Genomic DNA, 27,205 nt, shown 5'->3' on the forward strand with positions numbered 1-27,205 from the left:
GTTCCTATAGAATAGAATAGAATAGAATAGAATAGAAAGCTTTATTGTCATTGTATTAAATATAACGAGATTCACAGTTGCCACTTCTGGCCAGTGCTTTAAAACAAATACTTGACAAGACTAAACGAGGCAGATAAAAACATATAACAGGTAAAACACACACAGCTATAAAGTAAATAAAACAGGTAAAGTAGATGTCATAAATAAATATAAACAGAGGTGTTAAACTAGAAGTATAAAATATAAAAATAAATGTAAAGTAAACAGAGGTAATTGCACTTGTAAAATAGGTAGGGTAGATGTAATAAATAAAATGTAAACAAAGTTGCACTTGAGGTGTATATTGCATCAAGGATATATTAGTATTGGATCTTCTGTTTCTGTCACACCATCACTTCATACTGACAATACATTACATTTTTTGTGTGTTTATTTTATCTTTTATATTCTGTGGTAGCCTAAAACATGTATGACCACCCACTTAAAGGGTATTTTAAAGGGCAATTTAAGGCAATTTTATTTATGTAGCAAATTTCATTACCTGTAAATGTGCTTTAAATCAAAGCAACAAGGATTACTGTTTGATAGGATTATAATTTAATGTTGATATATAGTGTAAATACATACATACATGCAATGTCTACATTTTTCTATTTCTTTTATCCTTAGTTAACTTTACTTATAATATACTGCATTTTTAACAACAATACCACAATTTTTCTGTTTGTAATTTTAATTTAAGCTTTACTATTTTTATTTAGATATTTGATTATAATGTTGCAATGTTACACAGCTCTGTATACACATCTCTTTACTCTAGTAGATCTTTAGCTATTGTTATACACACTTGCTTTAGCAATGTCAACATGTTTCTCATGGCAATGAATTGAATTAAATATAAATGTTTTACTAATTTACATTAGAGCTGAATTATTGCAGTAGGCCTATATCAGAGTAAAATAAAACAATAAACTGACATTTTGTATTTTGCTTATATGTTTAATAGTTAAATATATTGTACAGCAGCTATTTGAATTTGCTTTTAGAAGAGCGTCACCTTGATAATCAACAGCCTATTGTGATTTAACCCTTTTTTATGCTTAAGGACATATTTCCCCTCTCTCTCTCTCACACACACACATCCATTATTTTATGTGACTGTGATTTGATTGTATGTGTGTAATTACTGGATATATAAATAAAATGATAAACCGTGTTTAAAGAGATATAACATTATTTGTTAAAAATCTAAATCAATACATTCAACAACAATAATAATAATATTCATAGTAATAATAACAAATCATTCCTGTGTGTGTTTAATGATGTGGATCCATGCTGCATGATGTAAGAGTGGCGTGGGTGGTGAAACGGCCTGTGTTGTGTATTGAGGCTCGGCCCTGGACGTGAGCCCAGCATGCAGTGCGTTTCCTCACAACAAGACAGCTTTCAAAGGCCACAGAGTTTCCTGACTTTGTATAGGAACACAATCAGCGAGGAGGAGGAGGAGGAGGTGGAGGGACGTATTCTCACTGTACTTCTTCAGTGGTGTGATCTAAAAATAGTGGAGCTCTGCTGTGTTCTCACTGTGTTTCTGTACACACTGACTGAACCCAAGTACCAAAGTACCCAAGAAAATATATATAAATATATTTACACCTATAGAGAGATTGATCCAGTCAGCCGATGAGGAGATACAAACAGATGTTAGCACAAAGCTTCAGAGACAGATGAGTTAGTGTGATTGTATTTCAATGCAGCAGTGATTTAATACCTTGTAGATTATGACATTTTTCTCTGTTTTTATATCATTGTAAACTGAATATCTTTGAGATTTGGACTGTTGGTTGAACAGAACAAGACATTTTCACAACAAAACAATTTCATAGACCAACCAGTTAATCGAATAATGGAGTAAATAATTGGCAGATAAACCAATAATACAATATAATTGTGAAATCATGGGAAAATAGCAGCTCTTCCTGATTGATTTGTTTTTACCAATTTTAAAATTACAAGTAATTCCAATGATTTAATAAGACAAAATCTCATTAATGTACGAAATTATCAATAGATTTGAATAAGAATTGAGCTTTGACTGATTTGTTTGTGTTGAAGGGTATGAATGCCTCTTTTAAGTGTTTAGGTAGTGATTTTTGTTTTTTGTTATGTTTTATGTTCAAGTCTGTGTGTGTTATGTCTTTCACCTGACACATTTCCCCTTTGGGGACAATAAAGTAGAAATTGAAAGTAAGGTATAGATCTACATTTTATACGAATACATTAGGGCTGGGTGATATGCAGAAAATTAAATATCACAATATTTTTGACCAAATACCTCGATATCGATATTGTAGGGTTGACTATTGGTGCTTTCACTAAATATTTACACAATGCGATTTTTGATAAATAATCATCAGTAATGTGGATATAAAGACTAAGTGGGTAAAGGCAAATAACAGAACAGCTAGAACAGTCTGATATGTTAAGAAAAGGACATCACTTTAATGTAATGCAGACTTTAAATCCAGGAAAAGACAACACTTATGCCATATTACGATACCCAAAATCTAAGACGATATCTGGTCTCATATCACAATATCAATATAATATTGTTATATTGCCCAGCCCTAAAATAAACCAGAATACATATGTAGAGATCAACTGGCCCTGAAGTTCCTTCAGTCAGCAGCTGCATTGTACTTGAGTTTTGAGAATGTTAAGGGAACGACCTATATTACGCTCCGTTTGTCATTGTAGTAACACTCGCTGCCTATGAAATATTGACTGTGCTGCTGAGTGTTCATTAATTCATTCAGCACGTACTGTACAGTCCGTATAGTCTGTACCGTGAGGCTTTAATGCGCAGGAGGAGGCCGCCATCTTTATCCGCCTCATCCACAGATTCAGGACTTATTAAATTGAACCTCATCCGCTCTCCTCACAGTTCACTATAAGAAGACAAAATGATGCACATTATGTGATCATAAAGCTGCATTGCTCTCAGTTTTGCAGGGATCTTATTGTGTTGTCCAAATGAATGATTCTTAGTGCTATTTTGATTTAACAAATGAAGAGTCTGATGTCTTGTAATTAGGACTGCAACTAAAGGTTATTTTCATTGTCGATTAATCTGTTGATTATTTTCTCGATTAATCATTTAGTTGTTTAGTCTATAAAATGTCAGAAAATGGTGAGAAATGTTGATCAGTGTTTCCAAAAAGCCCAAGATGACGTCCTCAAATGTCTTGTTTTGTCCACAACTCAAAGATATTCAGTTTACTGTCATTGAGGAGTAAATAAACCAGAAAATATTCACATTTAAGAAGCTGGAATCAGAGAATTTAGACTTTTTCTTTTTTTTTAATTGCTCAATCTGAGTAATTGATTATCAAAATATTTGGCGATTAATTTAATAGTTGACTACTAATTGATTAATTGTTGCAGCTCTACTTGTAATGCGTAACAGTGAAACCCAGTTCATTGCTTTAAAAATCACTTTGATTATTTAATAATTGCGTGAATTTCACATATTTTGATATTGTTATTAATATTGGGATTATTTTGTCCAGCCCTATTTGGTAAATGTCTTTCTTAATATGATGAAAAGCCTTCAATGAAGGATTTGCTTGAAATGAAGGCAGATTATTCCTATTGTTTGAGAACATGCTAAAACATAATATGTAAGTAAAAAATGTATCATCTCTTATTTCTGACAATTGAGACCATTTATTGAATCACTAAATATGTCATTTAAAGCATATTCTCTAAACGTGCAGCCTGAAAAATTTTGTTTTTATGACTTTGTTTCATGTCTCGTCCTCTTTCTTTCTCTCGCTCTACTTCTTCCCACAACTCTTTAATGCAACTGTCTAAAAAGGCCCCTTTAAAAAATAACCAGTGGTTTAAAAACATGATTGCCATACAAAGGGTTAAAAAGCAAAAAATGAGTCACTGAAGCTCTGAACCTTTTATGCCCAAAGATGTCACTGCCAAAGATAGCTTTGTGTATAGATGTACTGCGCAAACGATGTCTTATTTATACGTCTCTTCGGTTGGATTCAAAGGAATGCTTTTGACGTAGTTTGGAGCTAAATTCACAGACCTCTCCTCTCTAAGTGTCGCCATATAGAGGCTTTACATAATTGAGGGCTGATACATTTATAGTTGAAATTATCAAGAGATGTTTACGTTTTTAAACCAAATGGATTGCTTCTGAACCTCGGGGGCCTTATAGGACTCAAATCGCCGCTGCTTCTCATTAATTGAAGAAACGGGATACGACTGTCTTCTGCTTTTACATCACAGCTAGTCCCACATGCCTCAAATGTTGCTGCTGCCAGTTTGGAAACACTGGAGATGCACACGGGAGGCTGTTAGTTCAAGAAGCTGTCATGTCCATAAATTTGCATGAGAAATGTTCTTATGGAGGCTCTCTTTCAACAGAATAATTAGTATTAGACACAGTTGGACAGCAGTCTTTGTTAGTGGTTCCCAACATCTTTGACTTGTGACCCCTTAATACGAAAAAATACTACTTGGGACCCGTTGTCACAGCTTGAGCATTGTTAATTAGCTCATGACCCCTTAGATTCATCTTGTGACCTCTTGGAGGTGTCCCAACTCCCAGTTTGGAAACTCCCAATCTACTTATGTTGTATTGTACAATTTTTCTCTAAAATATCAGATAAATACCTATTTCAAGCGCTGTGTATTGGCAAGAATCTGGCGATACGATACGTATCATGATACAGGGGTTACAATTCAATATATTGCGATACTGTAAGTAAGAAGAGATATTGCAATTTTTTTAATCTAATTTTAGGAAAACTGTCATGTCATGAATCTTTGCATGTAAACTATTAATTAAAAATTGATGGTGTTTTTGAGAATCGATACAGTATCACAAAACATAATATCGCAATACTCGTGTGTATGTGATATTTTGTAGACCCCTACCTATTACTCTGCAAAAGCAATGTCCTATCCAGTGATCTACTCCTTTTAACCCTCCTGCATCAATATCTGTTTTACTTTTCTATGCTTTTATAAATTCAATAAAACATAAACAAGATCTTATGACATTTTGCCAGACAGCAGAAGCATTTTAGTGTCTCGATGGTGGCTCTGCTGTTCAAACCATAACTTTATTTCAAAATCTAGTGCAGATCCAAGAGTTTCTGAGTATATATAAATATGTTAGAATACATATTTGAGGAAATTAAATAAAGACTATTTCCATTTGATAAAATTATTCAGCCATAAAAAAAACATGGGTTTGATTATTTTACTCAATGTAAAACTCATTTAGCTTCAATCAGAAGCTTAATCAGATTTATTAATGTGATACTGTCAGACGGTGTGGAATAATCTGATTTGAACAACATTAAAGCTCCTTAAAGAGGAAATGAAAGTGGAAACTGGATGTTAAGGAGTTAATAGGATTCCGAGCATTACCAAAAAACAATATGTTTCACTGAATTACCCGCCATTGTATCCGCCAGATAATCCAAACAGTTCAGGAGCATTAAATCAGATTTCCCCCCTCTCTTTCTGCCCACAAACACCTGACAGAAACCGAGACTGTACAGCTCAGAGGCTCTGGATAAGCCCTCATGTTTTATTTGCGAAAAGCGGCCCCATTGTCCCATAAGTCACCTCGCACAGCACTCTTCTGCTTCACGCCACACTGAGCCTGTCCTACTGCGTTATCATCACCCGCTGCTAAAGCACTTAGCTTGTGTTCTGCGTGTCCTCTGTGGTACAGCCAAACATCCATTTGGAGGTCCTAGGAAACTTTGAAGCTTTTCCACCCACACACTGAGCGAGGGAGGCGCGGGGGCACATTTGTGACGTTTCGTGAATACTTTGTCCAATAAATAGCCCTCTTCACGAATACATTAAAGCTAATCACAGACATGTATCTAGTCGCAGCCCAAACAGCACGACGGGAAATTTGGTTCCATCAAATGAAGGATTTTATAGAGAGTTGAAAACAAATAAAATATGTTATACGCTATTAGCGAGTGATGGCACCAGTTATCCATTTGGTTGCCACATTTTATCTGTTGCCCTTTTTTTTTCTAACACTTGTCAGACATTGTCACACCTGCTCTGAGAGCCAACAAGGACAGAAGGAGGGCGGAGAAGCCTCCACGTCTGCTGGAAATCAATCACCCCTGCATATACTGCACCGCTGATACACGCATCAAACATACCTCTGATTGTTTCATTGGTATATTTAAATGTCTAAGGTGACGTCATTTGTGTCACAGGACTGAATTTTCACTTAAATGAGTTAAGTGGAAGTGCAGAGTGGAGACAGTTGTTCCAGCAGACGACATTAATAACAATTTAATGCTTTGCTTTCATTTGATGTCACAGCTGCACTCCGAAGCAGTTTCACAGCTGCCGTTTTCCATCAGCTCTTTGTTGTGGACAAAGTTATTAAGAGGGAATTTTCACAGGAGGCGTATTTTTAGTAGATGATTGTTCACAAAATGGAGGAAGTTGAAGAACAAGTTGTTTCATTAACAGTTGAGTGATTCGATTCTCAAGTCACTCATTGCGCCATTATTCATTGACTCTATATAAAGATGGACGACATGACAGATCCCCAAACGTGAAGCCAAAACATATTGATCGCCCCCTGGTGGCTGGCTGCAGTATAGGTCACTTTTGTACAGTGTGAGGAAGATGAGATGCATCGTCCATCTACATATACAGTCTATGCAACTTCAAAAGTAACTTCAAGCTATTGTTTTGTGAAATGCATCACCACTAGCTAAATTAACCTTAACCAACACCAATAGCTTTCTACCTGGTTATCACCTGGCTATAACTGGGTATTTAAAGTAGAATTTTGGGCCACTAGGGAGCAGAAGAACTCCAAAACAGACAGACAGACATGGTATGTCTCTGTACATTTGCTATGACAATAACCAGAAGACTCGGAGCAACATTAGCATCACCTGGAAACTGGAGGTTTCCGGCCACCTGACGAATGTGAGTCCAATATTCACTCACCTTTTAGCTTGGTTTTGGTCTCCACCCACTCCTGAAGGATATCTGGCTTCTAGGCTGCTAAATGTTCAGTTTTCTTCACGAGCTGGTTGCTAACTATGTGGGTCAGGTACTCTGTCTGCTGTTTGTGTACTGTGGGTTTAAAACACAACATGTGGTTAATGTGAGACTTAACCATATATCACATGTGCCATCAAACCAAAACAATAAGCTAAAAGGCTGAATTGTCAGTAAAACCCAACAAACACAGGGCTTTCATCCAGGAGACCGTTGTTTGTGTCCCGTGTCACGTTACAATCAGCTGATTGTTTGTGTCCAGTGTTCACAACATTAAGTCATATTTTCACAAACGTAGTAATTTTAAGCCCAACCATGTTGTTTTTTCCAAAATCTAACTAAGTGCCTTTGTTGCCTAAACCTAAGTAAGTGTTTTTGGTTTAATTCACAACGTTAAGCACGTGTTTACTGTGACCGAAAAGTGACGGCGAGGGGTCTGACAAAGTGTCAGTATGTGGCAAGTTGGGATGAAAATGTGTTGTAATAGCACAACATCTTGAGGACATTCCATGTGTCATGATAACACATTTTAGGCTTTTGGCGTGTCATTCACCCCTTACGAAAATGTCACATGAGAAATTGGCCTTTTCATAAGTGAATATCACAAATTCATCTGTGAAAAATATCTACTACAATCCAACAGAGTAATGGAGGAATGTAAACTTCACAAAACTTTCATTAACACAAAGTTTTTAGCTTAAACCACAATGATCCAATCCTTAACCAGCTGAACTGGAAGCCATAACCTCTGAGCAGCAGCTGGAACAAACCGTCACCTCCTGGTCCAGATGTGCACCACTGTTCACATCTATCAGGCCACACTTTGAGAACAGACGATGAGAAGTTCACAGCTTTACTGCAGAGGCATTTGGATGAAGCTTTCTCTCCGACACTGATAATGTAAACCACCGAATGCATCGAAGCAGGCTGTGTTTGTGTTCTGCACATCAGCATTAATCATTTGTAAAGAAGACAAAAGGTCTAGGACACTTCACAACTTCAAGGCTCACAACAAAAATATATTCAGGCTGTCGTTCTCCTTCCTGACATTTGTCGGACGCAGTAACCCCAGTTCATTGCCTCCACCTCTCCTGGATCTCAGGGCTGTTATGTTTTCTACAATGACAACAAAGTCAGTGCCAGCAGCAACTCTGTTTATTGTTTCATACAAAGCAGAAAACAAAACTATGAGCTCAAAAATGTTCCGAAGGATTTGCCAGATCTACTACTGTGAGATTGTGTGTTACATATTGTTTGCAGTTCAGATATAAAAACAAATCTTTTTTTCTGTTTTTCTCACACACAGCTCTTTAGGGGGGACTATTTTTGAGAAACGACAGGACAGAAATGATCTTGTTCTTGATCTTAAAGCTGGTTGAAACTGACTTAATATCAAAGTGTTTGCTCTTACGCTGAAACTCTCCCACTCTGAGCATTCCTAACAAGAGGAAATGCTGAACAAACGACCCACTGGGACCATTTAAACAGTCATTTTCTCAAGAAACTGGCAGATAAAAAAGAAACTCCGCTGAGATTTTCCTCAACATGGGAAAAACGTGTGAAAAAAATCCTTTCTGAATCACATTCCTAAAGCACTATTCATGTGAAATAAAAGAATATCTAATTATTTAAAGACATTTTAACAAGCCAAGAACAAAATGAACACAACAAACCAGCTGATTTCTCCATATTTCAGAGGTGGTGTCGTAGGAAACGCAAAGTAACTGTGAACTTGGTGAAAAATAAACACTTTCACAACATCCTCCCCCAGCAATAGGGTCTTCACTTCCTGTTTGTGTATGGAATATGGGACACAGAGGGTTATGCTATTTAAACCAAAGGGCAGCAGATTCCCAGCTAGCAGAGGCTGGTGGGATCTGAGCGTCTGCTGCCAGCTTCTCTGGGGGACGTGGAGTGGGTGGGAAAAGGCAGAAAGCAGGACAAGAAGAAAAACAAGATAATGATGCAAAGGAGGATGGAAAAGAGGATAATTGAACAGGGGAGGATGTGAGGCAGAAGACACAGCACGATATCAGATTTTACAACTTCAGATTATTTAAGGGTCAAAGGAGTTTGAACACATGCAGGTTTCAAACTTTAAGAAAATGAGGAAAGAAACGCATTAAACACGTTTGTTCGACCTCAAAGATAAACACAATGCGTTTTGGTGAGTAACAGATAACTTTTGTTTGTTTACAAGAAAACTCCACAGGTTACCTTTTAATATTGAGCTGGAGTCAGAATGTGGTTGGCCTAGCTTAGCATAAAGAGTGGAAGCAGAAGGAAACAAAAAAAAGTGCCTACCAACACCTCTAAAGCTCATTAACATCTTGTTGGTTTAATCCATAATTTGTGGTTTTTGAGGGAGTTAAACAGTGTAACTATTCAACGTATCCTCATACGTTGATATCTGCTTTGATATCTTCCAAAAAGTTACTCCTCATTTTTCGTGCGTTCTCCTACGAATGTTCAGCAACACGTGTCAATTTCTGCACGTTACATGCATACAATCTTTTTAAAATAAACTTCTGTCTTCACAGGAAACAACTTGGTTAGGTTTAGGAAAAGATCATGGTTTGGGTTAAAATAACTACAGAAGTGGCGTTACTTAAAGGACCAGTGTGTAACATTTTGGGGGATCTATTGGCAGAAATGGAATATAATATTAGTAAGTACGTTTTCATTAGTGTATAATCACCTGATAATAAGAATCGTTGTGTTTTCGTTACCTTAGGATGAGACATTTATATCTACATATGGAGCAGGTTCTCTACAGGGATGTGTTCATGTTTCTACTGTAGCCCAAAACGGACAAACCAAACACTGGCTCTAGAGAGGGACATTCACGTTTTCGCCTCAGCCACCGTAGTTCTCCTACACGTTTGAGAGGTTTCAGTTGGTTGCAATCTGCAACCTCACCGCTAGATTTCACCAGATTCTACACACTGCACCTTTAATTACAGAAGTTACGTGACAAACAAATTAATGTTGACTTGATCGGAGGGTGGGCGCTTCTTCGACGACTTATCAGCTGTACCCGCCATATGAAAGAGCAGTGCAGATAAGCAGTCATGAGCTAGCCAATGGGGCACGCCCACATGCACTAACATGCACTAAAATACAATCCCATGCACTCACATTCACTAACATGGACTAAAAGCATGTGCGGCCGGCCCGGCGATGACAACAAAGCACCGAGAAGCTCTGATTACAACACACACAGAGGGAGAATGACTTCATTCTCTGCTCAGGTAGACATTACTTACTCCTCTATATCTTTACATAGCAAATAGTTGTTTGATGCTATATTAATGCTCTGAATGTCATATAGAGCACCTTTAAATACATTAGTGGGTCTAAAAAAAGTACTCAGCCAAGGCTGAGCAACCCTCTAAATGTATTATTTTAGAAAATGTTTCACAGGGAAACATGGAACACAAGTGTGATTTCTTTCAGAGAAGTAAGTGCAAAGAGAAAATAGAAACATTTTTAAAAAATGTCTCACAATGTCATCCTGTAACATAATCCTATGAAAAATGGTTGGATCTGCACGTTAAACTAAAACCAATTGTTTCGTGCCTTAGTGAAATCAGTAAACAAGGTTTTGAGATATTCGGCTAAATAAACAACTGGGACCAGAGTGGAGATAAGTGAACAGTAAAAATGATGCAATGAGTGGATTCCAGGAAAAACATGTTTTCTGGACCACTTTGTTGCTTCCTCAATCCAAGATTCCTGATCCTGTAAATAAAGTAGATCTCAAGAAAGAGAATATAAAGAGGAAAAACTGGCTGATTTCTCTCACTGGAATGTGAGTGCTCTATGTTACTGTGTTTGCATGTAGCTGTTATATCTAAACCCATTATGAGGATAGTATGTTGCAGCGTGTAGATATTCAACCAGCGCAGGGATTTCAAAGACAGGAAGGACTCTCGATAACAATCAGACCCACCAGTGCCTGTAACGCCCTCCGCCTGCAGGCACCCAGACAGAGCAGACGCTCTCCTCCAGCAAATCTAAACGATGTTTGGACACTTTTAGCTCGGCTGTGAGACGCGGTCATGTTCTGGTTTTGGGCAGCGTCTCAGGAATGTAAACTCCCCACTACCCACTCATAAACACTGAAGACTTCATAACAACTAATGAAATACAGTGAAACGCTCCATTTTAAGTTTCATCACATGCCTAATAAATCTAATTGAACTTCACATGATTTGGCCTCAACAATAACAATCATTATCGCTGCTGGATGTTATTTCTCTTGGGGGATTTTTTTAAATGAACCGTGGTCACATCCACTTATTAGATTAGCAGTGTGTGTATTTGTGTTATTTTTATCAACACAAACGTTGTGTTTGAGGTCATCACTTTGAGGCAGATGTGTGTTTATTATGTTTAGATGAAGATGATGTGCGTCGTACTGTCGCCTGCAGCCTCTGGACTCAAGATCATCTTTTCTCAGCATACTTTTTCCTTTCTGTTCTTCATCTGTGTGTTTTTGGGACAAAATCACAGACAGAAAATGTTTTGCATATTTGTGATGACACCTCACAGTGATAAGAATAATCTGATCTGATGGGAAGGCGTTCAAATAGCACAACATTTTAAGGACATTCCGCTTGTCATGAAAACACATTTTTAGGCGTTTCGCCATTAGGCATTTCACACATTTAACACCACGTAGTTACCATGAAATGCTTGTGGTTATGTTCAGGCAACAAAACCACTTAGTTAGGTTGAGGTTAGATTAGGTTTAAAATAAATACGTAAACTAAAAAGATACTTACATAAACAACGTAACATAAGTACGGAAACCACTTAACAAACGTCACTAATGGACCAACACATTCTCACTCCCAACTCGTCAAAAACCGCCGCTTGGTCAGTGCCCCTCGGCATCGGAGACCGACTCAAGGGGGTACCCCTCTTGCGTTACTTTTGGACAGACCAGGGACAGCGTGTCAATAAGCGCTCGTTACATGCATTGTTTCCTTTCAAAATAAACTTCCGTTTTCGAAGGAAGTCAGGTTTAGGCAACACAACCACTTAGTTGGGGTTAGGAAACGGTCGTGGTTGACGTTAACTTCACTGACTAGCAACTCGCGTGACTCACGTAACAGACGATCCAGACGAGTCATGTGACTAAAGACTGACGTGACAAAATAAGTCAACGTTACTTTTAGTTTCACACGGGACATGAACAGCAGTCTCCTGGTTGAAAGTCTTGTGTTTATTTGTAGGTTACCTTCTAGACACAACCTCAGTACAGGCAAGAACATTGTTGTTATTGCACGCAAAATTACTTACAAATTACCATGTCATACACCACATTTGGTGAGACCGGGCTAGATTAAAACTGAACAAACAAACTTTTTGTACCTTTCCGTGGGCATTAAAAATAGCTTGTTTGATGAAGAACTGAAGTGAATCGAGCTCATAAATCTTAGCAACCCCCTAAATTTTTATTTAATATTGTTGGAAGAAAAAATGCAAATGTAATCCAGGACCAAGAATACCACTTTGAACCACAAACACACCATTCTTATGATTTTATTTCTACCTTTTACAGCTATTTTATGCAGACTGACTGTAAGAGGCTTTCAGAGCGCTGTGATGACAGCCCAACATGCTCCTGTCTACCACCAGAGTCAGCTGAGAGCTGCAGCTATTTTAGTGGTGTGAGCGATGAGCCAACAGTGGAGAGGATATTAAAGTTTCAGCGTATCATGGTGGACTTTAACAAGTGATGTGATGGTTTAAAAATGCGAGAAATATGGGAAATAGAGCATGGCTTGCTACAGTAGCTCAGAGGAGTTGAAATAAGTTATTCTTGTTAAACTAAATGTTTCAACACTATATTTCAAACATCAGCTGAAAACAGCTGAAAATCAAATGCACATTTTGCCCATTGGTGTGTCAGTTTACCAGATATTAACCTGTAGCTCCATCTTTTTTATATTTATATTATGGCTGTGTATTGGAAAGAATCTGGCAATACAATATGTGTCATGATACAGGAGTCACGGTTCAATATATTGCGAAATATTATTATTTTTTCCATCTTATTGTAAAGCTGTCATAGTATAAAGAACACACCGCCACATACATAAAATAATTTTTTTTTATCTTTCATCACAGCACTACTTTTTGTGCAATCTGAGTCACTCTCTGCCATAAAACTTTGTTTGTAAACTATTAATCAAAAATCAAAAGAGTCTGAGAATCGATGCAGTACCACAAAACATAATATTGCGATACTCAAGTGTATCTATATATTCTTACACCCCTATATTATATTAGGGCTGGGCAATATGATGATGTTTAATGTCAAAATTATATAAAAATGTCTATCATACTTATTTTGCCATATTGTTTCTAATAAAAAATATAGGCTAGGCCTATATTTATTTATTTATATATATGGTATCATAACAAATATCACATGCTCAAAGATAAGATCTTGACCCATACGCTCACATACGTATATAAAATCATATATATATAGATAGATAACATTTACCATGTCCTGCAGAGCAGTCTTCAGTGCAGTGAGATCTTTGTAAGTGTTGGTAGGTTAATTCTCACAGAGCATCAATCACTGGACTCCAATCCAAACACATGTTAAACACACAATGTTCCTCTCCGCTCCGCAGATCCGAGGCATGGCTCTCATCTAGTGGACAATAACAAGGCCGTTAATAGCAGCAGGACGTAGTTCGGTCCCACTCACAGACACTAAATCAATCTGTTTCAAATAAACATCATGCTTTTACACCACTTGCTCATCCTGAAACCTGAGTTTGGAGTGTGACATTTCTAATTTATTACAATCTAGTGAGAAACAGATGAGTTAGGTAGAACGGCCTCACTTTTTACCGTCTATCCAGGCTGTGAAATCTAAATATTCCTTCCTGCTTTTAAGAGGAGCTATTTTAGGAGTTCAGATTGTTCTCTTTTTACATATAGTGACATTTAATGGAGACAAAATCTTATTTTGCACAAGTAATTACACTTTTTAAATGGCAATTTAATATATTAATAAGTCATACATGTTAGAAATTTCTGAGCCGACAAACACACACGACATCCTCAACTCATCAAGCAGGCCTTTTTAGATGACCAAAATGTTACAATCAGCTTTCATGACCTGAAACACACTATGAAAGGGCTAAAGTTCGAAGACAAAAAAGCAGACAACTCCCAGACCGGATAACGCTGCGGTAGCTACCTGTCAATCACAAGGTAGCCATGCCCTAAAGCATACCCTGCTTTATGGTCTATTTGACTCTCAATGGGACCATAATTTACTAAATGAACATCATGCTGTATTGAGAAGACTTGAAACTAGCGATTGAGACCATAAACTCATGTTTACAATGTTTACTGAGGTAATAAATCAAGTGAGAAGTAGGCTCATTTTCTCATAGAATTCTATACAATCAGACTTCTTTTTGCAACCAGAGGAGTCGCCCCCTGCTGGCTGTTAGAAAGAATGCAAGTTTAAGGCACTTCAGCATCGGCTTCACTTTTCAGACCCGGAGGTTGCCGCCTGGTTGCATCATGGGAATGTAGAATCCAGCATTTTTTAAGTCTTGACCCATACTTGAGACTAAAGGTCAGGATATCATTGTATTTTACTAAAATATTTTGTGGTTAAACAAGTTGCCACAAACTAATTATTCATTGCTAACTGATACATACACAATGCACAAAGAGTGGGATTAACCGGGGGTGGGGGGCTCAATAGGGGCCCCATAGTGGGTTAATCCAGCCCTAGGTATAAATCCTAAAGAATGAATTGGTATAAAAAATCTAATATTGTGAGTGTAGATAGTTGTATATTCATGTACACCACAGTTCAGTACTAACAGTGAACTAAATGAACCCCCACTGTACGAGAATATTACTTTTTTTGTTTTAAGAATATTCTTAGCTATTGTTTACGTTTTTTCTTTGGTTACTTACTTATCATCTCTATGAAGTGCAAGGTATTTATATTTATATTTTTTCAATCTGTGATGCCCTTAAGACGTTTATACCAGAGGCAGTGGACACAGATTTACTGAAACTATTCAGTTTGTTTAAAATTACAATCACACAAAGACATTTGAGAGGAGGATTACGCATCAGTAGTTCACTAAAGATTCTTTATTTTGTTGTTGATGGTTAAAGCTCATTTTAGTGCTGCGTTGTGGTTTAAATGTATTTTGTAAACTGGCTCCATTTGTTGTTTATTTCAGTCAAATATATCTGAACTATCCCTTTAACGTGTTTGGGCAGTCAGGCCCTTCTTCCTCAGATTTGCATGTGAGAGTCTGCGCATGCATAATGTGAACACAAACACATATTTACTATTTCAGAAAACATACTTCGTCTCATTCAGTATATTTCCACAGGTTGAGGAAAGTTGTACATTAAATGTGTTTCACAATAATTGCAAACAATTCACACAACAATGAGGCAGGCTGCTGCTAAAATCAATATTTTCTAAAGAGGGAATTTTCATTGCAAATAGCTTTAAATTGTCACTCATTACAAGTGAAACACACCAACCGTTAACTAAAAAGGGAAATTCAGGTTGCAATTTAGGGCTGGGAGGCATTCAGCAGAAGTAAAGAGAGCAGAAGCAGCGAGCAGAACTAATTTCATCAAATATTAAACTTGGTTAGGAGACTGAGCTGAGCAGCGCAGGTCTCCAGAGGGATTTCCCTGCAGACTTGCTGCATGAGGAGCTCCAGAGGATCATGGGATATTTCGCACAGGAAGTGGACGTGGGCGGTCGCCATTTTGAAAAAAAAATTAATACAAAGTATTGTGAGAAAATATCAGATCCGGTCCGTTCACTGGTGGAGAAATCCACCTTTCAAATCTGTTGGCCCCCAAATAAAGAAACATATATTTTTAATCTGTGATCAAATATTCTTAAATCAAGATTCACTTACTGGCTTTTTAAGGAGGTTTTTGATCCCATGGTCTTCAGTGATATCTTTTGTGCCTTCGGGTAATACTGACAATAGAAGAATCATCTTAAGAAAATCTTCTTCTGTTTCAGGGTTGTGTCTCGGTAATGTGCTGAGAGAGGAAGTGACACACTGTCTCATTTCAGTTTACATGTTAGAGAAACATTATAATGATTCAGATTAATGTAAATCATGTGCAGATACGTGCACTCATACAACGCTCATAAGAAGTAAGAAGACATGATGAAATATTAAATGTATTTTCGACCTCACTCATATCCATTTTACCATTTTTGTCAAACTATTGCTTTATCATTATCATCTTACTGGAATACTCAGTGGAATTATACAAATAGAAAAACAGAATATTTAAATGTAAGAGGCCAATCAAAATAATTTTGCTGAAGAACAAAGTAATCCATAGATTAACAACTAATGACTGTCTACGTAAACTGGAATGCAATCATGCAATCATCATCCTCAAAGATAAGGTAAGATAAGATATTAGATATATTAAACTATTAAAAAAATTATTAGGAAAAACTTTGCTCAAACCAACTCTTTCTTAAAAGGATAGTTTGGGTGTTTTGAAGTGGGGATGTATGAGGTACTTATCCATAGTCAGTGTATTACTTATAGTAGATGACGGTCAGCACAGCCCCTGTTTGGAGAAACAGACAGGAGTACTGACACTGGAGCAAAGCAATACAGTGCTGTGGATGGGGACGGCAGAAACAAATATATTTTAGCCACCTAAAAAAAGGCTCACCTAAAAAAAAATAATAAAAAATGATATCCTGCTTTCAAAGTGGAACTTCCTGCAGAAGCCAAGATGCTGAAATACATCTGACAGATTTCAGTCTATATTTCTTCTTGGAGAAAAGGCATTTCACGCTGAGTGCCTCCACTTTGCTTTACTTTTTTTGTAAGACAAATGCCTAAAATACAGTATATGGATATGATGAAAGTTTTAAGCATTTAAACAAAAACAGGCCGACTTTATTGTTGTTAAGTGAAAGTTATCTTAAGAGCCCATCTGAATCATTTTGAAAATCCACCTCACTCCCATAAAGTGCCGTCTATTAGTCATCCTCTGCACTCTTCTGGCTGCAAAGCGACTGCATGAATTTTATTTGGGAAAGTGGAGGTTCAGTACTTCAGGTGGACGTTTTAGGGCCGTGGCAGGTGCTGTGTTGAAAGGCAGGGGTAGTAATAGGGGAACTGAGGGAGAGAGAATGTTTTTTGGGGGGTAAAGTGAAGTGCATTACCCGCGGGCAGCCAATAGGTTGGCACCAACCCATCGCCCTCCATCGCCTCCACTCAGCTCCTCCAGCTGAGCCGTACTTAGCACCATTCATAATGCATGGTCACCACCCCTCCCAGCACAGGCCTGTCATGGCTTGTTCCCTTCGACAACTCAGCCCAACTCTACTTTTTCCCCTAAGAGGATGCGAACGGTTGCATAATTTAGATGCCGCCCGCTGTTTTCAGGGCTCATCTCTTATCAAAAATGTAACAGACTGAGTTTCTGGGGGAGTTTTATCCAAAGGGGGAGATGGAGGATGTTCTAGTTGAGACAATGGACGTAGACTAGGGCCAAAACTTTTTCTCTGAAACTTTTCTGAAACATGGTGACGTCAGAATCATGTATGGCTGACTGCCCACATGTATATAGGACATAAACTTCGACACAGGATGAAGAACAGACACATGTACTACATATTTAAAACCAAAAATGTTCGGATTAATTTAAGAAGACTAACGAGAGAATCTCATTTGAAGTCAGGCATTCGCTGATTAATTTACTGTTTTCTGAATGAAAGATTTGCTTTTTTGTCGCTCTTTTCAGTTGTTTTCTACTATTGAAGTAAATTTTAAAGTCACTTTGGTAGATTTAACATCCTCCCTAAGATGTCTATGAATGTCTAAATATGAAATTATGTGTCTGAGCACATGTGTGTATATCAGGGAGGATCAAAGTACTACATATTTAATAAATCAGAGTATTGTTTCAATGGAGTTGATAGAGGGAAACAAAAGGCCCATTGAAGGAAACTCGTGCAGCCGTTGTGGCCAGCTGCAGTCGGGCAGGTCAAGGTGACTGAGGTCACGATGAGAAGAAAGATATTTAAGAGAGACGACGAACACCTGCTGAAAAACATCTGACTTCACTCTATTAAAGATAAGACATGGGTCACATTGTATCTGCTGATGTGTCTTTAGTAAATTCACCGTACGTAGGTGCCAGACATTTGGGGAATACAGCATGAAACAAAGTTTAGACAGGCATTTGAAAGACTGTTGAAAATGGAAATAATATTCAGGTACTTGAATTCAAAATTGTACTTAAAGGTTCTCTATTTGATATTCAGAGCATTAATATAGCATCCAACACCTATTTACTATGTAAAGATATAGAGGAGTAATCTCTACCTGAACAGGGAATTAAGTTATTTCTATTTCCGTCTAAGTACACTGAGAGAGATGCATAAAACTGGAGTCAAATTCCTTGTATGTGTGAACTTGGCAAATAAATCTGATTGTGAAATGCAGTATATGGAGATTAAATGGCAATACTTGTTATGCAGAACGGCAGTAATTCATATATTGTTATTAGATATTCCACAGATACTGTACATTATTACATGTACATAAGATCTTTTATGGAAAGTATATTCCTGTTGCATTAGGGATACTGTTGTGTTGTTTTCTCGCTCACATTGTGTTAAACTGGTGATATGGAAGCACACAGAGGAAAGAGGAAGACAGGCACAGTTTCGCTTCATGCCCGACTTGTTTCCCGACACACAAAAGATTTAATGCTGATCAAGGTGCTGCTGTAGTGCTCTTAACCGATCTTATTCACTCTTAGCACACAAGCTCTGCTGCGGCTCTTGCTTAGCATGCTACAGTCTGCTGTATTTAGCATGTGAGCTATATTTGGTTCATGGTGAGTTCTTTTACATAATCGAACCAATGACGGCAGCAGAAAACATGCCGTTAAATTCCATCCGAAAGTAACAACTTGTCACTTTCTTTTGGGCTCTAGCTTAACTAGTTTGGACCGCATAATACATTGAGTAGGTTTACATGCACACTGGTAATCTGAGTCTTATATATCTGGTTTTGAGTCTGTATATAAGAAGTCCACTTCTTATACACAGTCTATATTCTTGAGTCTTTTTTACTTCACATTCAGCCACTGTGTGTCATTTCTGTAGTGAAAGAGTTACCTCAGCTGTTGAAGATGAACCCAGTTTGGCTTCTGGCTGTCTGGAAACTGCTGCATTAACCACACTGCTGGATTTGGTCCCTCCATCTGATCAACAATAGAAAACAAGAGCAACAAAACAATTCATGCACAGTCAGACTTTCACTTTAATTTCAGTGTACCATTACATGATTTTTCACCATATTTTGTGTTTTACTGACGACATTACCTGACAGTGATCAGATATCTGGACAAGGTGTTTTTGCGGTCATTGTGGTTTCCAGTACAACCTCACCACTACATGCCACCAAATCCTACACACTGCGCCTTTAAGTAAAAGTACAAATGTATTAGCATCAAAATGTACTTAAAGTGAAAGTACTTGTTAGGCAGAATGGTCCCTTTCAGATACTGATACTTTAACACATAAGCAGCATTTGAATGTTACAGCCTGTGACGGTGGCGCACATGTATCTTCTTTATATACTGTTGGATAGTTTAATCTATAGCGCAGTATTATTATTTTAATTAATTACATGTTTTGTTTGTAAAATGTTAATTTGTAAAGTAACTCCAGCTGTCAAAGAAATGTAGTGATGTAAAAAGGACAATATTTCCTACTGAAATGTAGCCAAGTTGAAGTATAAAGTAGCATAAAATTGAAATAGAGTATAAGTAAAGTGCAAGTACCTCAAAATTGTATATAAGTACAGTACTTAGGATACAAGTTTGCATGTAACTCATTATGTTGCTTTTTTATATCTGATCTGTGTTGTAGATATTGTGAATGGCACACGGATAAGGAAGCAAATAAGAAGCTAAATTCAGGTTTAAGATGTATGTGCTGTCAAAACCTCACAACAATTACACTCTAGGATTGTTTTCTCCATGTGTGAATTGGGTGTAAAGTTTTGTTTCTCTTCTGCGTGTCACAAAGTTGGAAAGAGGTTGAAAAGTGACCTGGATTAAGAGCCTGACTGTGAACTTTCCATGCTGTTTTTTTACTATTTGATCGCCGTCCCCACACACAAGAGTTCATCCCCACTACCTTATTAGGTAAGCAGTGACAAGTGTCCATTGTTCCAAGCAGAAACAGACCAGCACATCTGCAAGAACATTTCAACTGTGGTGAAAACAACAAGCAAGAACAGCTCAACTAAACAGACTACAGTTTCAAATAAATAACCACTGATAATCATAACAAACGGCCTCTATGGTGTTTGTGTGAGAGTTATTATTGCTGTGGGATGAATACCTTGTGACACCAAAACATGATTTTTTTTAGAAACTAGGGCTGTCAATTGATTAAAATATTTAATTGCAATTAATCCCATGATTGTCCATAGTTAATCGAGATTAATATCAAACTAATAATTATTTTTATCTGTTCAAAATGTACCTTAAAGGGAGATTTGTCAAGTATTTAATATATTGTCCAGTATTTAAGATATTGTCCAGAAACCCTCACAGGTACTACATTTAGCATAAATAATATTCTCAAATCATAACAAGGCAAACTGCAGCCCAACAGGCAACAACAGCTGTCAGTGTGTCAGTGTGCTGACCTGACTATGACTTGCCCCAAACTGCATGTGATTATCATAAAGTGGGCATGTCTGTAAAGGGGAGACTCGTGGGTACCCATAGAACCCATTTACATTCACATATCTTGAGGTCAGAGGTCAAGGGACCCCTTTAAAAATGGCAATGACAGTGTTTCCTCGCCAAAATTTTGCGTAAGTTCGGAGCGTTATTTAGCCTCCTACGCAACAAGCTAGTATGACATGGTTGGTACCAATGGATTCCTTAGGTTTAGCTAGCTTTAAAACAGAGCCCGCTACAACCTAAAAAACGCAGGTTGCGTTAAGAAGTTAAAGAAATTAGTAGCGTTAAAACTAATTTGCGTAACACGTTATTATTGCGTTAACTTTGACAGCCCTAGAAACTACAAATGTATATCAGCTTGATATTAGATTGACCTTGTGTTTTTTATTTTGAGATTGTAAAATTAAAGAGATTTTTAGGCAAAACATTTTTCATTCACTGTTCAATTTCGAGATTTTGGGCTATTTTACTTCCATATCATGTCTTCTTTCAGACTAGTGGGAAGAAAACATTCAAAATACACATTTAGGTGTTTATTTTACTACATTTAATCTATTTGCGTCCGTAGATTTCTCCAATACTCACCAAAAGTTAGCATTAGATAATGCCTCATTTGCATAATTAAACAATAAAGCTCAGAAAACTTGTAATACAAAAAATAATACTCTTAATGAAAGTAATCAACTGGGGAAGTTTCATGGTGATATCTATTAGTTACATTTTTTACCCTCTTCACTTGTAGTGTCTCCCCTTGAAAGCCTGAGAGGTTTGAAACAGACGTTAACTGAAGTCAAAACAGGAAACTGACCAAAGTTAGAGTAACAGTTTTTTTTTACCACAAATATGTAATATTATTTCAAGGCCATGTAAATATTTAGTCCTAAAAATCTGACCATGCCAATACACTGTACCATACCAGAAAACCTGCTATTATGTGCCAGCAGCACAAACAATAGCTTCATAAAACTCTCCATAATAGGTCGTATCAGCAGCACGGCTTGTAATTATTGTTTACTGCCACTCGGCTCCATTTATGGTGAACTGTCTTGATCTGGTGGTGAGCAGTGAGTCTGTAATCTCAAGGATTTGCAGGCTGCTCATAAAATTACTGTCATGGATGAGAGGATTATTTAATTCCTGATTCCCAGTAAGGTCAGGATTTCACACACCAGTGAGCGGCCACAGCTTTAAATGGGAGCTTGATGGTAAGTGGTTCAGTCAGTAGCAGAAGTAATGTTGAATCAAGACACTCGCTCTTCTGACTGCAGGTGTTGCTGTTGAGGATACCAAAGTTACATTATTCCTTTTTTTTAAAAAGGGATTTTAGCCTCCTGCGGTGCAGTTTATAGTTCATAAATGAAAATTACACTTGGCACCGCATGTGTAACTTCTGATTATATCAACATTCCAGTATAACCGCAGGTCTGTTATTATGGCTGTTATCCATAAAAGCTCAATGTGGAAGCTGTGTAGTCAGTGGTTCAGACTATTGCCCAGTGAACTACTGACTTAACTCCGGTGGGAAACTCTGGGGTCTGAAAAGCAAAATGCATCCTCTGGTTGCAAAAAGAGGTCTGATTGTATAGAAGTCTATGAGAAAATGAGCCTACTTATCACTTGATTTATTACCTCAGTAAACATTGTAAACATGAGTTTATGGTCTCAACCGCAAGTTTCAAGTCTTCTTCAATACAGTATAATGTTCATTTAGTAAATTATGGTCCCATTTAGAGTCAAATAAACCATAAAGCAGGGGATGCTCGAGTCTTCCAAACAGCAGTCTACAAACCAATGGGTGACGTCACGATGATGACGTCCACTTCTTATATACAGTCTATGCTATAGATTAGTGTTTCCCAAACTTTTTTTCTTGGAACCCACTTATTAGGCTCTCTAATGTGGCTAAAAGGTGTACTGCAGATATAAATATTAAATAAAAGACAATTTATTTGGTGATCCTAATAAAATCTCCTGCAACCTAACTGTGGGTCCCGACCCAGTCTTTAGGAATGACTGCTATAGAGTGTGTCAGTAATTGCAGAAATATAGTATAGTGTAATACATATTTCTTGCTATTTTTGGGGATTGCGTCACATTTTTTATGGCTATATTGGGACACTGCAATGTAAAGTTGTAAAAAGGTAAATACATTGTTCAGTACACAATACTGGTACTTTACTAGAGTGTTTCCACTTTATTCTGGTGCTCCACTTCTTTTAATAGAAATATTGTTCATTGTTCTTCAATACATGCATCAACACTGCAGAATAAATACCCCTACATTTGATAGCCTACTTAGGTACATATACTGTACATGTTAAAAACATTACTAATTCATAAGGAAAATGAGCAAAGAGCCACAATACTCCGATTGAAAGTTAAAGACCTGAAGCGCCCTGGTGGTCTATAGGTTTGTGCCTGATCGGAGACCTTTGTTGACCCTTGTTATTCTATCTATTTAATTTGATCTATTTTGGTTATGACAGCAAATTTTACTTTTTACTTCTTATCTCTTACTTTTTTTCTTTTTTTCTTTTTTTAACAAATTTGGAGTTAAATCTTTTACACCCAGCAACAACAACATTCTGCAGCAATAATAACTTTTGTAAATTTCCCAACTTTTGTGAAATAATAGGACTGATAAAGATGATATGCAAAGGCCTGGTACTGTATCAAGACGACACTATAAACAAACACATTAAGTAACAGTGTTAGTTAATGAGGAAGGCCAGCTCTTGAACATTTACTGGCTGGAGTTCAATATGCCCGTGAAGCATGTGTTGGACTTTCTGCCTGTGATACGTGGCCACAACTCTCAAGATCAGTAACGGGATCGAGATCAAGGGCTTTGAATTGGCAACAAGTCTCATGTCATGTTTAGCCTCGTATGCTAACTGGTGTTTTTCCCCACGGGGACTGAGGGAGAGATGGGATTGCAAAGTAGGGACACTCCCCCTCGATCCTGTCTGCTTCAGTCCCCCCTTTTCACTCTTCCTTCCTCCTCTATCTCCTCTTCCTGCTCCTCCTCCAGTGCTAGCAGGATAACATACCGCCTGCCTCTTGTTTGGATAAGTTAATGCTGAGATGTCAGCCTCGATTCTGATGTATACCACCTGCCTTGGCCTCCGACTGACCTCGTACTCCAGCTCCCACTGCAGAGACATTCCAGTGCTTTTCTGGGGCTGTGTTTACACTGCAACAGATTGCCCTGCTCTCCCTATCTGCTTCATCACAGTGGACAGTGGTGGTGGGCCTCTATGACTTAGTCCATCCCAATATGCTTGTGTTGCTCTGAAGGAGCATGAAAAGTGAGCTGGAAGGAACGGTCGTGCTCAAGAGCGTCAATATGAAGTTTTGGACACCGAAATTAAATTCTTACACTGCCCTAATTCTCAGTAGACTGGACATCTCTTTTAGGCTCAGCCTCATGAGGGAGGATGCCAAGATCCTCCCACTCAACACTGTGAGAAGCTCATGTGAACACCATGACCTCACTGCGTCTGCCCTTTAAATGAATTAGTACTGTTGATTTACAGTTTTAAGACCATGTAAAGCCGTCCTTACACCAAACGTTTTCACTGTCACAGACATAAAATAAATACATTTTAAAAAAAGAGTTTTGCTAGAGTTGTGGCGTACTCCCGTGATCTCGATTGTTTGTTGTAAGGTGGTCATAACACACTTTGAGCTGTCTTTTTCTCGTCTTGACGTTCCGATAAAATCAAACATGTTTAACAGTCTATTATCGTACATTTTTGGCAAGTGAACCTGCAAGATCCCCAGCCTTTGTGAAATCGTATAATCAATGACTGATGGTATGGTAGGCATTAGATCCTAACAGATTGACCTCAAATGAAAAGAAGTTTTCATTTTGGGAGGCTGAGGCTCGTTGCCAAGTCTCCATTGCAGCCAATAGGAACGCTCTCTCTCTGAAATGCCCTGTGATTGGCCAAATCCTCCTGTCACAGGATAGATTTCCTAAAGCCTGTAAACAGAGTCATGATGAGGTGCAGAAGTCTAGTTTTCTCTCAAAACACTTGAATTACAATATGCTGAAAGGTTATTATGGAATTTTTGCCAAATGATGCCAAAAACATTCTTCCTACTGCAGGTTTAAGTCTGCATGTCAGTGAGTCTGCATTGGCCAGCTGTTGTGTTTAGTATTTATTGTTCATTGATTGGATCCACTGTATGTACCATCGAGGCTTGAGAATAGTGGCGTCCCGTCAACAAAATGTTTTGGGATTTTTTGCGAGAAATTTGAATAAATACAGTTGTTTGAAGGAGATGTTTTTACAATATAAAATAGACACTATGCATGTACATTTTATGACCACTGCTTGAAGATAGAGAAACGTGCCTTTCTGTCTGTATCAGTCCTGCTCCCAAATGCTCGTTATGATTGTAATAATTGATAACAAAACACAAAATTACTAATTGCATTGATTGCACAGGCAGGACATCCTAAAACACCGTAAAACACCGGTGACAGCAACTTGACGCAAGCGCTGCATTTTCCATATACACCACTCAGATTAATGAATTTAAGCCCATTCATTTTGACTGCAGGGCAAGTATAAAAAAACGATGTGGGTCTGAGCTCCAGAGAAACTATAGTGTGAAGAGACCAGTGTTTCCACTTTAACACCTACAATCCAAGTGCAGAGTAATATTAAGGTATTGCATCTAAAACAAATATGGACACGTATGGGTGATAGGCCTAATCATATTGTTCGAAGCCTTGCCATTATAAATATTAAGTAGAGAATGTAAAAATGTGAAAAAGTTGTATTCAGGAAAGAGTGCCTCCATGCAGGGCGGAGGCTACCACTGAGGAGACCGAGGTCATGTCATGTATTGTTCCTGGTAAACAAACTGAGGAGGAGTCTCCTCACAATTACATACAAATGACATGGGTTTTCAAATCTCATACATGTTGCTGTCATAAAATGCAAGAATTTCAATAAAACAAACATTTATTATTTCTCCACCAGAATTATTTTTCCTGGAGATGTGGAAAAGGCTTTGTTTGATTTAATATTTCATATTTGCAATCTTCATATTTGCAATCTTTATAGTTGCACTCTTTCCTTCTTTGTACGGCTGCTGCTGAACAACAATTTCCCTCTGGATAAAGTTCTATCTTATCTTATTTCACCTTATCTTGAAAAATCATCTTGTAGGGTAACATGTAAAGAAAATATAACAGAACAGTCAATAAAATAAATCTAATAAAAATTGAAAATTGAAAATTTATTGGTGGGGGTTATGCTGGGGTAATTTGTACTCATTATTTATAAAATCCTGCCTACTGCGCTGCCTTCATGTAGCTGTAGCTTCATGAAGCTGTGGTGTCACATATCGACCAATCAGCATTCCCTGTTGCAGTTACTTGAATCTTTTTTGAGATAACATGACTGCTAGAATCATTTAAATTTCTCTTGAGATCATTCCTGTAAATTGTAAACATCCTAAAATTAACCATGGACAGACACGTTTTATTGGACATTAGTCCAAAACAATAAATTTGGTTTGGTGGGTTCTGACATAATTAAACCTAAAGGTGTGGAGCTTTCAGGAATATGTCTCTACAAAAGCACAGTATGAAAAGAAGCTAGGCACAAAATCTTACGTGCTTAACCTTGTAGTGGCCATGTCATTACAGTACAGGCTTCAGCATTAACAACAGCTGGTTTCAATCCAGTCATGACCACCTACGCACATAGTGAGTAACTGAGTGACCATTACCGATCACACACTGTTACAACAGACACTTTGAGTTTCATTACCCATACTACCATACTATTTAGTATGCCAGAAACATATTTAATATGTCCCAGTACATAGTATGTCTTAAGCAGTATGCCAAAAACACCAGGATGTCCTACTGCATCCGGTCACATTTTGCAGAATGCAAACAAGAGGGTCAAAGTTCAAGACGCAATGTTATGACAAATTAGTATGTCCCAATTGTATGAATACTGCTTGCAACCGAACGTACTTTGTAAGGGCAGCAGCAGTACGTACTCAAAGTAAAAATAAATGTATGCGATTTGGAACGCAGCCTCAATTTTCACATTCACCACCTGCTCTTTGACTCAACAAAACTCCCCAAATGACATTTAACTGATTATCTCCAACACTGCTGTCTGTTTGAATATGCAAAACTCCCATGACATAATAACTATCATACCACTTCAAATATCTACATACAACTACAGTATATATGTATAAATAAGGACAGTAGACATGGCATATAATGTATTAAAGTAATACAATATTGTTGAGTCTTTACATTAAAGCTGCAGTGGGTAGAAATGGAGCAAACATGATTTAAAAAGTTATTTTT

At 37.6% G+C, this 27,205-nt stretch overlaps 1 protein-coding gene across 4 annotated transcripts in view; it reads left to right on the top strand.

Annotated features, from left to right (window-relative positions):
- LOC141759697 (casein kinase I) overlaps positions 1-27,205 on the top strand; it is a 407,488-nt gene that overhangs the window by 99,519 nt on the left and 280,764 nt on the right. The window lies entirely within an intron of this gene.

This window comes from Sebastes fasciatus, chromosome 2, assembly GCF_043250625.1.
Source record: "Sebastes fasciatus isolate fSebFas1 chromosome 2, fSebFas1.pri, whole genome shotgun sequence".
NCBI lineage: Eukaryota > Metazoa > Chordata > Actinopteri > Perciformes > Sebastidae > Sebastes > Sebastes fasciatus.